Source organism: Haemorhous mexicanus, chromosome Z (assembly GCF_027477595.1).
Source record: "Haemorhous mexicanus isolate bHaeMex1 chromosome Z, bHaeMex1.pri, whole genome shotgun sequence".
Classification (NCBI taxonomy): Eukaryota; Metazoa; Chordata; class Aves; order Passeriformes; family Fringillidae; genus Haemorhous; species Haemorhous mexicanus.
In genome coordinates, this window is record NC_082381.1 from 42,169,942 (window position 1) to 42,184,006 (window position 14,065).

General features: G+C 35.8%; 1 long non-coding RNA gene across 1 annotated transcript in view; it reads left to right on the forward strand.

The window, feature by feature from the left end:
* Positions 1-1,956: 1,956 nt before the first annotated feature.
* Positions 1,957-14,065, forward strand: part of LOC132341968 (uncharacterized) — a 49,942-nt gene continuing 37,833 nt past the window's right edge. Inside the window, exon 1 of the long non-coding RNA XR_009490362.1 lies at positions 1,957-2,115. This is a non-coding gene — a long non-coding RNA (uncharacterized LOC132341968). The remainder of the gene's footprint in view (positions 2,116-14,065) is intronic.

The following is a 14,065-nucleotide window of genomic DNA, read 5'->3' on the forward strand; positions in this document are numbered from 1 at the left end:
GGTGATATTTAATAATATACTTATATGAACTTGTAAAGTCATTTCAGAAGAATGAATGATTCAGGATCCTCTTAGATGGAAACCGTTGTACAGAGGGCTGTTGGGACAGCTTAAAATATAAGGCTGTGAGCAAAAAAGCTCCAAAACATTCAAAACTGAGGATTTTGAAGTGAAGCCTTGTTCTGTCCTTGTACAGAACAAGGCTTCCCTGTTTCCTTCCTCCTTCCTCTTAGACTGAACTTCAACAGCCTCATCTCAGCCATATCATTAAACTCCCTTCCTCTCTGCTGTGGCAATGGTTACCCCATTTATACCCCCCATTCTCTGCAGGGAACACTGGGTTCAAGGCCACACTGAATAACCAGCTATTTTGAGACAGAAGCCTAAATCTACCTCTCTCTGAAGGGACTCTTGGTGTTACAAACAAGTTGAATATCACACTGGTGAAGCCATTGCCTGCACTCTTCTCACAGGTAAAGGCCAAAATGGTAGTAAATTCTACTCTAAGAAAATTTGTTCCTGTCGTGCAGGTTTGGGGAATACAGAGCAGCTGCTGGGGATACCTACTTCATGTTATTCTGAATTTGGAATATGAAAACTAGTATGCAATCACGTGTAGCTAAACAGAAAATCTCAGTGTCCTTTAAAGGAGAGAAGGCTTTTCTTAAGCAGAAAATCCTCTTCGGCTTTAAGCAGAATAGGCCTACTTCACTGAGATACTACAACACATAAAAAATTACTTCTTAAGAGAAACTTAATATTAAAAAATTACTTGTTCTCCCTACCCAACTGTTGTTTCCTAGGCATTAAGTTTAAAAATTACATCTTCTGCTAAGCTTTTTCCAAAAATATTCAATTTATAGTTTGCAAAATGAGACACATTAGAAAGGAGATACAAGTATAGGAAATTACATGGAACCTTCACAGGATGTAAAAGAGCTGTTGTAACCACAATTTGTTCTAGCAAATACGTATAGTGTTCAAAGACCATGGAAGTGGGCTCATTATATGTACTGTGATAAATGATGTGTCTTGTGAGCTGAAGATTCTCCCTGAGAAAAACCATTTCATGTATGAAACAGTGGTTTTGTAAAGAGATAAGTTTGTCTTTGCGGTTTCTCCTATAACATGAGAAATAATGTAGTCACATGTGGCAAAGTGTTGATGTAGTATAAAGCAATTCTGCTTGTTCAAATTAGTTGGAAAACTTTGTAGCTTTAATTTGTTTAAAAGGCTACAGTCAAAATCAAGTATGGTCAATCCACACAATTCTAATTTAATGTTATATCAATTTATACCTAATTATTATATCTATTATTAGATCTAATTTTATGTTTTTTCATATAATTAATGATACATAAAACTGATGCTCACTATAGTGAGTAGAAGTTTTAGAAAAAGGTAGAAATGTGCTCAAGATTATTTGAATGACAACAGGATTACAGCCGAAGACCTTGGATCAGGAAGAAAGGCTCACGAGTAATTCCAAAGTCATTGGCCTTGTGCTTGTTTGATTGTGCCTCAACTGGACCCAGCAGCATACAGGCATGCTTTCTGGGACAATAGGTTCAGAATTTGTCATTCTTAAAACTGCATTTAGGTGTAGGTGTAAAAAAACACAGCAGTGAGGTGTAGCTGGCAAACCCAGGAAATGAGTCAATATTATCTTCCTACGTAGTAATTACATGAAAGAGAGGAAAAAAAGAAAGAGTAACAGAAAACAGCAGAAATATATTCCCTTAAGGCTGGGTTTTCCCTTGGTCCATAAACAATCCTACTAATCTCCCTCATCAATTAATTAGAAGAATCACAGAAAGGATTAGTGAGAAGGATCACAGTACATCAATCACCAGTGAGAAGACTATTTGTTGACTAATAATTACGTGTTTCCAAAGGCCATGGCTCAAAAGTTCTCACTTGTGGATGGATGGACTCATTCTGCTCAGTTTCAAACCTACTCGAACAATTCTATGTGTGGTTCATATTTGTCTGGTCAGCCAAAATGAAAGCATGAAAGGGAAACAAAGCTAAAGAATAAGTATATTGCAAATTTTGGGAAGCCAGCACTAATAATGCCATCAGATTGAAAGACAGTCCAACACCAGTCACTAAAAGGTAAGGGCAATATTTAAGTGATTTTTAATTTTTTTGTAGTGAAGAACCAAAGGCCATTCTGTGCAATTATAAAATGTTAATATTGATAAAATATGTATTTGCATGTGGGCTTTACTTTTGTATTTATGTGAGCATTTCTAACAATGGAAATATTCAGGGCAGTGCTAGTAAACATTCCAAGATTATAGTCATTTTAGGACAAACTGGTTTTTATGTGAGAGAATTTTAAATATAGCATAGTATCTCTTTCAAATTTTCTATTATATGGGAAAACATACATTTGAATTAATTTGTAACTATCCATTCATTTATCTACCCTTCCATGCCTTTTGTGGTAGTTCTTTTCTAAAACACAGTACTAAGACCAGTCCACTCTCACTTTATACTCATTTAACATCCAAAGTTACTTGCCAATGGGTCCTTATAAACTTTGAACATGTCAACTGAACAGCAGAGACTTGCAAGGTTCATGTGAAAACAAATATTGTTTGAGCAGATAGCAAATACCCTTGGTGATGAATATTTTTTTAAAGGATGATAACAACTTCCTAGCTTTCCTCATCCCTGCTAACTGTAAGACATAAGATCTATCCCCTTTACTGCTTAAATCTCACATGTTTAGAGGCCAGGATGCTATTCAGAAAACATCAGATTTGTAAGTACTTTCAGAATGATTAAATATTCACAAATTTCACATCCTCACTTTAATTTAAAATGCGCACTAGAAAATATTCCCTTTTTAGGTAGGATATTATCTTTTGTGATCTAGTCTAATTGTAGTTACTTTGTAATCTTACTTCTAACACAAGGCTCCCCAGAGTTCGATCATTTTCTTCAGAGATATTCCATGGTTTGGAGAAAATGTGATTCTGGTTAAAAATTACCAGAATAGGTAATTTTTAACCAGATAAAAATTATCTGGTTAAAAATTACCTATTAAAAATAGGTGTTGTTTACTGCTGTTGTCCACCTCTGACAAATAATACTAAATTCAATATAATAGACACTGAATATATATGAATACATATTTACATATTGAATATAAACATCTCACCTGTGCAAATAGATAACTGTATATGTTGTGATGTGTGCTTCATGCTTATTCATGAGCTCTATCTGTCTTCATGTCATGGATGGTGACTTGGTGTATACACAGCAGGGTCTTTTACCATTTTGCTGCCAGCTTTGGAAATTACTCTGGCACTTAGGTTTCAAATAACATGCATTTGTACATTTAAACTCACTATGGATTCCTGGAATCCTTTTCCTAAGAATAATTAAATCTCTCCATTAAACATGAACATTGGTCCTTATCAACTGTAGTAATAGCTATATAAAGCTAATTCCTGCCGAAGTCCTTCCATGGACAAAGTCTGCTTAATAAAAGAGGAAAAAACCCTTGGTTTTAAATGAAACTACAAATAAACAAATATCAACAGTGCAGCAGAACCTAACTGCAAAGAATGAAAAATTTACCCAGAAGGAAGCCAATCTCCAAAGAATGAAAAATTTACCCAGAAGGAAGTCAATCTCTTTTTTCTAAATTAAGCAACACATGCAGTACAAAAAGTTTCAATCTGGCAGTTTATTCCTTTTCTGGAGGAGAAGAAATACGAAAAGAAAACCCGCACAGCTGCTAATATGCTGCATTTTTATTAATTATTTACTTCTAAGTTTAGTACAAACATTTTAGTACCCACAAAGGAAAACAATGCTGCAGTATGCTACATATTCTGAAAAGCATAACTTCCCACCTTTGTATAGAAAAGCAAAAAAGTACTCTAAATATATGAAATTTTTCTTTCTACAAAAATAAAACAAGAGAATGCAAACATTTTAAAAAGTTGCTCAGCTGTTTTTAAACTTCAGTAAGTAAAACAGCAAAAGCTCTTTCTGTGCTAATGCAGTACTTTTACTTGAGCTAAGTTACACCCTGATTTATCAGTTCAGCAAATGGTATTTTTCAAAATACTTCAGGTAATTTGAAAAACACTTTCATTCTTAAATGTTAGTAAGTGTTCTACTGTAAGTGTAGTAAGTATACTTCTGTAGACCTCAGCTTCACCTTTGAAATTCAGGAGATGATCCCACTGCTTTATTAAGCCCGAGGTTGTACAATTAGTTGTACAGTGCCTGCACAACAGACCTAGGAATATTTAATGCAAGCTTTTCTTGGCCTTTTGTGGTGGATGCACAAATGTGCCACCTGATCTCTCATCTGTCAGGCTTTACTAGCGAAATGTCAGACAGGTTGGGTCACTTATTCTGCTCCAGATAGCAGTAATCAGTAATAAAAGATATATTTAGTGACTCCACATGGTCTGCAGTCATCTCTAGTCTAAAGGGGATTCTTCTTATGACAGTCATGTATATAAAAACAGTACATCAGTGTAATAAATGTTAAGTCAGTTGAAACAGGGATACTTGTTACTTTTCACTCTTAAAAACACCCTGCAGATGCCTTGCTTGCACCTCAATAAAATTAATCTTACTGAATGGGCAGATATTAGAAGCAGGTGGCAGCTGAGTTAATTAGTAATAATAATTTTATGAAAGATGTAGAAATCAAAACACCTATCTGCAATGGAAAGCCACAATGATTAGCAGCTCAAAGCAGGCTTAAAACTGAACTGAGCAATATATGTTCACTACAGCATACAGATTTTTAAAATAGATAAATAGACCAATCTAACCCATGTCTACAAGCAGAAAACCTTTTTAGAGCACTTTTTTGTTTAGTAGTCCAGGTGCTCAACCCTAGGGTAACTCACTGTGGTAATTGCTCACACAGATGTGTGTCAATCACTCTGCAGCTGAAGAAACCCCACCTGGTCTCCTCTAGCCCCACCAAGAACATGGTACTTTCCAAATTTCTGCCAAAGGCAGGATCATAAAGTATTAATAGGAAGACAAATCTGCCTTGAGTACATCACTGCCTCTAAAGTGTATTTCTCCTGCTGCAGGGTGGAAGGAGAAGTATCCATACCAGGATTATTATCTAGTTAGCACAAAGAGGCATGTGAGAGGAAAATGAATAAAACTAAAATGAAAGAAAAGCAGGAGGAGCTGACTTTTGCCTTGCAACCATACAGTTAAAACCAGATGGGACTTTCATCAGAAAGTCATCTTAACAAAATGTACTGGAAAAGGAGAGAGCCAACTACAGCAGAAGCCTTGCTTCCTCCACGGCTAAAAGTAGAAAATGTTTGATTACTTGAGGGCAATAGATAGCTTAATCCAGGGACTGCTGATAAGAGTATGAAAAAACAAAGCAGAGCCTTATATAGTAGTACAAACGGCAAAAAATTTAAAAACATATTCACAATAGGATGACATTTGTGCAATGGACAATGCAAATTGCGGTTTTAACTTGGTTCCACAAACATAATTCAGGTGTAGCCTGTGATTAGCATTAGGAGGAACCAGAAAAGAAGTGTACCTCTTTAGGAGGAAGATTCTCCTGGTTAGCAGTGTTTTCAGTGGTGTATTTTGATAGGATTTTATCACTCACTGATCAACCTCAGCAGCTTCACACTGGTACAACTGCTTTTAATCAGATTGCTGACACAAGAATAAATGTTTTTAAAATATTTGGCCACTTAAGTAACTGTCTGAAAAATACATTGTAAAATATTAGTTTTGTCTTCTAAGCCATTTAGAGCAAAATAACACCATGTTTGGGACAGCAGAGAAATGATAAGTGTTAGTAATCTAGTACATGAAATTGTATGACTTTGTCTCTTAAACATACTTTCAGTAAGATGTTCATAGAAGCAAGCCTTTGGAATGCCACTTCTATAGAGAAAAAGGGCACTTCTGATGGCTCAAAAATCCTTGCAAACTCAGACATGGTTCACACATGATAGGTGACTTTCCATTGTTTTTTTCCCAAGTGGACAGCACTGGTTTAATAGAATGTTTCGGGGGAAAAAAAAAAAACAACACTGGATTTTTCCTCAAAAAGCATTTCTCAGATTAAGCCCTTTCTTCAGAAGATTAGATGGCCTCTGTATCTAGTCTAGGCTTTCTGAGGAAAAAACATGTTACTACTCCATGCTAATGGTAAAAATACTCCTGAAGTACAGATTAATTATTAGGTGATATCTGGTAGCAAGTATTGATTTTAAAAGAAATGTAAAAGCACTGACAACCTGTTGCTCCCTATTGTGCTTCTTCTGAAGCTTAAGGGCCTAAAAGACTTGGGAAAGGCACTTGTTATAAAAGACCTGTCAGATGTAATCACTAAGACATCTACAAATCCATTTCTGCTTTTCACATTAAGGGTTAAAGAGTTAAAACACAGTACGCAGTTAAAGGGAATTTTCACAATATTAATTTGCAGTTAGTGTAAGGTCCTTTTCTGTGTTCAGAGAAGTGCTGAAAAATTTTGTTGTAGATAGAAGCAAACCTACATCCAACTAAAATAAGGACTAAATTTTTTAAAAGCTAAAAATTAATCAAATTTAGTATGATTTTCAGGGCAATCTCGGTGATTTAGACAAACTACCCTTAATGAAAAAGACCACATTGGATGGTCTCTTTTTTTTTCATTGCAAGTGTATCTGCAAGCTTTGAAAATGTCTGTCTACATAGTATTTGGAAAATCACTACCAAACCCTTTTGTTAGATGCTGTATAAAAGAATTTACTGCTGAGAATTATTATTGAGACTTAAAGCTACAGTGAACAGCAAAGACAGTCTTACTATTGATCCATTACTGTCTGCTAGAAGTGTAGTGCCTGTGTCATTTCTACAGGACATACCTGTGATATGGCACTGACTCTGCAAAACTCAAAACAGTCATTGACATGCAGGGTAAATTCTAGCCACAAGTAAATGAAATGTGTAACAGAGGAATCAATGATCTCAATTCCGACTGGGATAACATTGACTTGTTTGACATCCTTAGAATTCTTTAAATAGACAAAAATGTGTCTAAGAGATACCACATGTCAAGATGGATTTATGTAAGATACTTCTTTTATTTTAATTTCATTCAGTTTGACCCTGTAAAATATTAAGCATCTCCTGTTTGTCCTATGCCTTCTTCTGTCCTGCGAAAATTGCTAAGGATTGAAAATGTTCAATATCCATCCAAAAAGCAGTTACTATCTTTCAGCTCTGGAAACTAATTCATGGACTGTGCAATGAGAGCTTTCTGCAGATATATATGTTAAGCTGTTAACAACCAAGACATGGTGATAAGGACTGCAGCACTGAGGAGTATATTCTTCTTTTCAGCTGGTGGTTAAAATGTATGCATTTCCACCAAGACCCACAAATGCCAGATTATAAGAAAAATATTTGGAATAAACTGTGGGTCTGATCCACAGTTTAGAAATTTAGAAATCTGTTGAATTTCACTGAACATTACAGCAAATGAACTGCAAATAAAAGCGGCTGTATTGAAGTTCCTCAAGACGAAGCCTTCAGCTGGAAGTGTTCACACAGATGAGTCAAATGACATAACAAGCCACCCAAACTGAAACAGGTCTTTCAGGAAAAAAAAGATAAGGAAGGATTGAGCTAGCATCAATAGTAGCTCCTTTCTTTGTATTTGTATTTGCATCATTTGTATTAGTAAGAAAATGCATTACTGTTTCATGGGTTGGAAAAAAATCATCCACCTTCTTCAAGTAGTTTAAAATAACTTTAAAAGGGTAGATACAACACTTAAAACATAGAGAAAATAATTCAATAATTTTAATGAGAATATTTCTTATCATGCATTGCCAGCTCAAGGGACTCTATGAATAAGTAATTACAGGGTAAAAATGCAAGTTTTTTCTGATGCAGAAATCTTTAAGACATTCTTGATATCAAATCTTGATATGATATTAACAGCAACCTTAAATCTCAGATAAGCTTCCCTCTAGGGAGCAGGAAATGCACAATCTGATAGCCAGTCATCAAGTGCAAAATGTAAATTATTATAAAAGGCAAATCAGCATCAGCAGACAGGCAAATAAATATTTTTCCAGAAGATTCCAAGCATAAATTTAATTAATTAAAATAATCATGACTAAACAAGACTTTTCTCACAGGTCCCATAAATTAAAGAATGATTATGTTCTTCAACAGAATTTAAAAGACTTTGAACCATATTTGTTATCTGTAAGAGAAATAAAATCTGCATCATAAAAGAAAAATAGCAGCAACATAGGGAATGGCAAGAACTATGCCATATTTCAGTAATAAGAAAGCATGTCTGTGCCCTATATATAACACAAACCTGATAGGTGTTTGTATCACTCAGTCTACAGAATGCAAAAGCAAAGACTTAAATAAGGTGAAATAGAGAATCTGGTCTTCCTACTAATTGTCACATTTTATAGAAGATAAGAGTCTAAATGAGAGTGGAGACAACTGATACTTGAATAACCCCTGAGTATGTAAAGTATTCCACAGGAAAACCTATTCCCAGAAGCATAGAACACTTGTTTATTACCTCCAATTGTGTCTGATATTTCAGCATTACCAGAAGAAAGACAGTGAACTTTTTTATTAGTTAACCATCAGAAAGGTCTGAATATAAAGAGCAGAAAAAATAGTAACATGAGGCAACTTCATTTCTCCACACAGAGGATTGCAAGAGCAAAACCACACTGTTGAGAGCATAAACCATGGAGGCTGCAGTCACCTAGAGGACTTGGCTGCATGTGCTGTCTTGAGCTGCAAGTAATAGCTTGTCTATGTGGCAACCTATTAGAAAATGAAGTAGCCTGCACTCCACATGTGTTAAATAGTTCTCCTACCAGTTTACTGTCAGTAAGCTCAGCCCACCATTACAGTGGGCTTACAACAGGAAGTGGATTGGTGTCCCTATGAGCAGCTAGAGGGGAAAAAATATTCCACAGAAGGTCACAACTAGACTCCTTACCTGGTTTAGTCTAATTTGCGGTCTCCAAGGAAAGGACTGAAGAAGCCAGTTGCCTTTCTGACACACACTCTATCTGCTGCTGAATGAAAAACTCCTCTTCAGCTCCAGACTGCCCTGCTTCACTCCTTTCCCTTGCTTCTTGACTCTGCACTTCAAAGCTTCTTCAAACCTCTTTATGGATATTTATGATTGCATAAGGAGAAAAGTGTTAAGAGATTTTTACCCCTGGTTTTGAAAGAAATAGTCTCTGACCTTTGTCCATCTGCTTACAGAGGTTTTTAAGAAGACAACAGGGACAGTAGAAAAAAGCCAGTGAGAAGAACCAGAGGGATCCCCACCATGTCTTTTAGAATCACTCTTAATGAGATTAATTGCAGACAATAAATGCCTTCCATGACCTTTTCTCCTCTTCCATCACTGACTCTCCAAATTGCAGGAATGCCTAGAAAACACACTAAGAGTAACCAAAGTAGCATTGCTCAAGTCCCTAGGTCTCCAAAACTACAAAATTAACTTTTTCTTACCTTCTGCTTTATATAGGAAGTTGCAAGCCCTGAAATACATAAAGAAATAAATATTCAAAATTCAGTATCAGGCATCAGCTATTTATTTCAGCTCCTGATTTTGCTCACACCCAGCATCTGCTTATCAAAGCATGTTGTTAATACATTACAATAAATTGTGAATTATTTATTTTAATCTATTTTCTCTAATTAGTAACCCATCACACCTTAAGTGCTACTGATAATAGAAAATTGTGTTTACTTTTCATTTGAATCTCAAATTAAAGGAGACCATGGGACATTTTCAAGATAAAACTGAGCAAATATATAAGTGATTAAAAGTATACAGTGGGATTTTAAGATAAGGACAAGACACTGAGAAGGAGGCATTCCTGAGTTTTCAGTCTCATTTCAGCTAAAAGAGGACCTCTATCATGAATGAAGGAAACATTATATATGATTAGCATTAGAGCTAGTGGTTGGTTAAAATTACAAGAAAGTTAGGTAAGACAGAAAAATCAAGTTATTGCAAACAGCAAACATGTCCCAGGAACCATGAGAAATTACTGAGATAATGTGAAGTGCACATGTAATATCTGTTGATGCTGGCTTTCATGCTTCCATGTAATGATTCTGGCTCTCTTTTTTGAGATAATTTGATGTACATAGTACTAGTTTTCTTAGAAAACAAATTGATGAAAGAAATTACTTTGCTCTACAATTTATTTGAAAGAAACCCAGGGGTTTCTTTGTTTCACACATGTGCATGTATATATGTGCAGAAGTAGTTTACACAAGTTAAATAATGCTCATGATGAATTTGTTTCTCTAATTGTTCCTGAACACTTACTAAAGCAAGAATGGAAAATAAAGCTTCTTTATTCATTTCCAAGAATGGAAAATAAAGTTCTTCTCCAAAGAAAATTCTCAGTATTTTAATTCTGCTTATTTAAGAGAAATATGAGACTTGACAAGGGTTCCTTTAATCTATATTTAAATTATTGGTGGCCAGTGGTGACAAATACTGCAGTTTGACTGCATTCAATTTGTTTTCTAAAGGACCTCACAGATTTACTGCAACTAGGACAAATCATGAGCATCTTAATCAAAAATACTTTGGCTTCTAAAGGTGTGACATATTGTGTAAAGAACTAGCCACCATATACCCCCATTTTTTCCAGTATGTATAAAAATAAACAAATAAAAATTATTCCAAAAAGAAAGGGTATTTTCCCCACAATAATCCTGCATTTATATCTACCATATTCCAACAATCTGTGAAATCTAGCTAATAAATTCTCATAGGTACTATGAAACAAGAGTAAAATAAAATATTTTCTGGCTTACAAAATGCTTACCTAGTTGTGTCCAACATACTCATATTGATGTTGACTGCTATTATAGTCTTAGAATGACACATGCTTTTGTGTCAGTCCTGGCCACTGATTGAAACAAGTCCCAAAAGCAAGCTGGCTGATGTTTATGCACCAGACTTTCATCAAACATGCACCATTGGAATGGACTCCACAGTGAATATATTTTTGCATTTCTTCCATACTGCAGTTGAGAATCCAATATAACATTGTATAACAACATGATGTCCCAAAAGAACTTTTCAGAATAAAGCAACACCTCAATCAGTGAATAGAGATATCAGATTTTGTTAAGACTACAGGTTAAGAAAGAGGATACACTTTACCTAAATGTCAGTGATGCCAGACAATTGTCCTATGGTGAGTGTTTCCACTCTCCTCAGGCCCCTACAATGCTTTAAAACCCAAACCAAAACCCCTCAAAGAATGGGACGTGCATATGTGGGACACTAGTAATGATTTCTACCACCAAACTTGGGAGTGGTTACAATTCTACAGATGTAATCTCTCCATTTAGTGATACAACTCTACAGATGTTTGTTTTGGCAGTCACCTGTGGAAGCCACATTGATAATGAAAAACTGAATTACTTGCTCCCATGATGGGTGTGGGTATCATGAGACCAGCAGATTCCTGTCAAAAGAGATTGCAAAATACTATTTAGTGTCTTTTAGAGTCACGTTGAAGATCATGAGAAAGTGGTAGAATTTTCAATAAGTTTCACTGTAAAATTTAAATCTGGTAGGTTGCATTAGGATTTAAATTCTGCTTGACACGTGCTAACACTATGGAAGGAGTAGATGCCTTCAAAAAGTTATAAAGGCAGCATTTTCAGGAACACTCAGCTAGGTTGAGGCTGTGTATAAGATTACATTTCAATCTGTCAGAGGAAATAAGATAACCAATCAGCTCAATAGTATAACTACTTTTTGAGATTAGGCTCTAGCTCAGATCTCAGAAGCCACATTACTTTGTTCGCTGCTGTTACCTCCAGCTAGCTGGTTCCACCTCTCAGAGTGATTGTTAAAAGGTCCCACAGTGACAGCTCTAGGTCTGACCAGTTCTGAAACTTGCTCATTCAGTGCTGCATGGAGGATCTTTGCAAATCGTTTTAATGCAGTTTCAGCATCTCCACATCCTGCAAAGGAGACCAAGTACAGTTTTGGAAAGTGTTTGTGCATCCACATCCCTTAAAATATTTGCCTACCAGTGGCAGTGGTAGCATGAAACTCAGCAGACTGCAAACTCCTCTATTCCTCTGGCTGAGTAAACACTCATGCAGTGGCCTGTACTGCACTCAGTGCTGCAACTCTGACAGCAAGATCCATTTCAACAGCTTAACTCCGGTCTGTCTGTAGGAGTGACCACAGCGTAAACACACCTGTCAATCCTTCCAAAAAGTCCACTTCCACTGAACTAAGTGACTAAGTGAACTAAGTGAACTAAGCTCAATCAAGCTCAAATCAAGTTGCATATTGATGCATAAGACAACTGTGTTTACTGTAAACTAGTCAGCTCTCTTAAGGATGCAGGTTCCAGCTGCATTCTGCACACACATGCACTTAAAGTTCAGACTCTGCCTTTCTAATCTAGACCTCTAAAAGCAGAGACCTAGCTCTTTAAGGCAATATTATTGAAACTGCTACTGACAGTTTTTCAAACATCTGCTTCTTTTAAGACTTTACAGAATAATCTAAACAGATTTAACACTCATATTGCCCTATAAATGCAGTTCTCCTTTCCCAAAAAAGTTACATAATTGAAATAAAAAAACTTCATATATAATGGTGAAAGCCTACCCACCATAAAGAAGAAAAAACCCACCACTTATTCTGGTCATTTATATTACCTTATTTTTACGTTTTCTTAAAGTCTGTACACATGTAACCAGCTACATGTATGTGTGCAGTTCAATTAAATTAAATGTCTCTTAAGACAATACAATTTTGAGATATATTATCCATAAAAGGCACCCTTGAATAGCACAAATATACACAGAAGCACTACTTCTGTTCTTGAGCATCCAGACACAGAATATTAAATAATACAGGCATTTTAAAAAAAGGCATTTAATATGAAAGAATTCTTTTTATGTCTGCTTCTCTCACTTGTGATTTATTATAGCCATACTATAGGATCTAATGCTACTCTACATTTCAAATGCCTTTCTGTGCTAGACAGTTCTGTACCATACAGTGCAAAGTTATGAAGAGCCTCCGTGCTGTTACGCTACACCTTTCTGCATTCACACCTCCCATTTCAAGTCCCATTTTAGAATTTAAATGTATGACTGAATTGCTGTAGAGTAAGAAACTCCGCAGTATTTGGCAAAATCCTAACTCTCCAAAAAGTCAGAGTAAATGCACAGAAAATGTAACAGAACTAGTAAAGGTCTACTGCTCCAGATGCCAGACAAAGATTTTAGGACAAGAATCTAAAGCAAAAGGAAGAAGAGGGAATTAACATGGCTTCTGGTCTGTAAAAAAAAAAAAAAAAAAAAAAAAAAAAAAAGAACTTGTTTTCTAATTTCTTGCTTTCTTAAGAATCATACTTTTAATATTGCGCCCCTATTGAAAGATTAGAAAGCGAAAACAAGAGGAAAACAGAATTCTCTGACTCCCCAAGTAGCAAAAGGGTGTCATCCAACATCTGTTCTGTTGTGCACACCCAATTTTAATAAATATGTTATCAGGAAGTCTATGAGTACACACAAGCAACTAGCAAAGCTGACTGAGGGTCACCACGGCTGAAATCTTTGAGGTTACTTCAAGGGTAAATATGGTCGTGGGGCTGATTCTGCCACCTAGGACTACCACATCTGCACAACAAACTGCTAAGGGAATTTCCTCAGCCTTTGCAAGAAATCTCAGATTTGGCTTCACAGTCCTTTAAGCTGTTCCCAGATGTGTTTTTTCCTGTTTCTGCACAAACAGGGAACTCTTGGAGATATCTGTTATGACACCCTTTTCAAAGCAGGGACACCTGAGATCAAGTCAATAATGATGAGGAATCATGAACAAATATGAGGAACTCCTTAGAAACAATAATAAAATTTTTAAACCCCCAATTACTAATATCCAAATTAACACTCAGTTTATGAGATCTGCAACTTCATTTCAGTCAGTAGCACTCACAAGTTTCCATTAAAGATACCCGAATTTCTATAAAAAATACATGGAAAAAGGTAGTAAAGA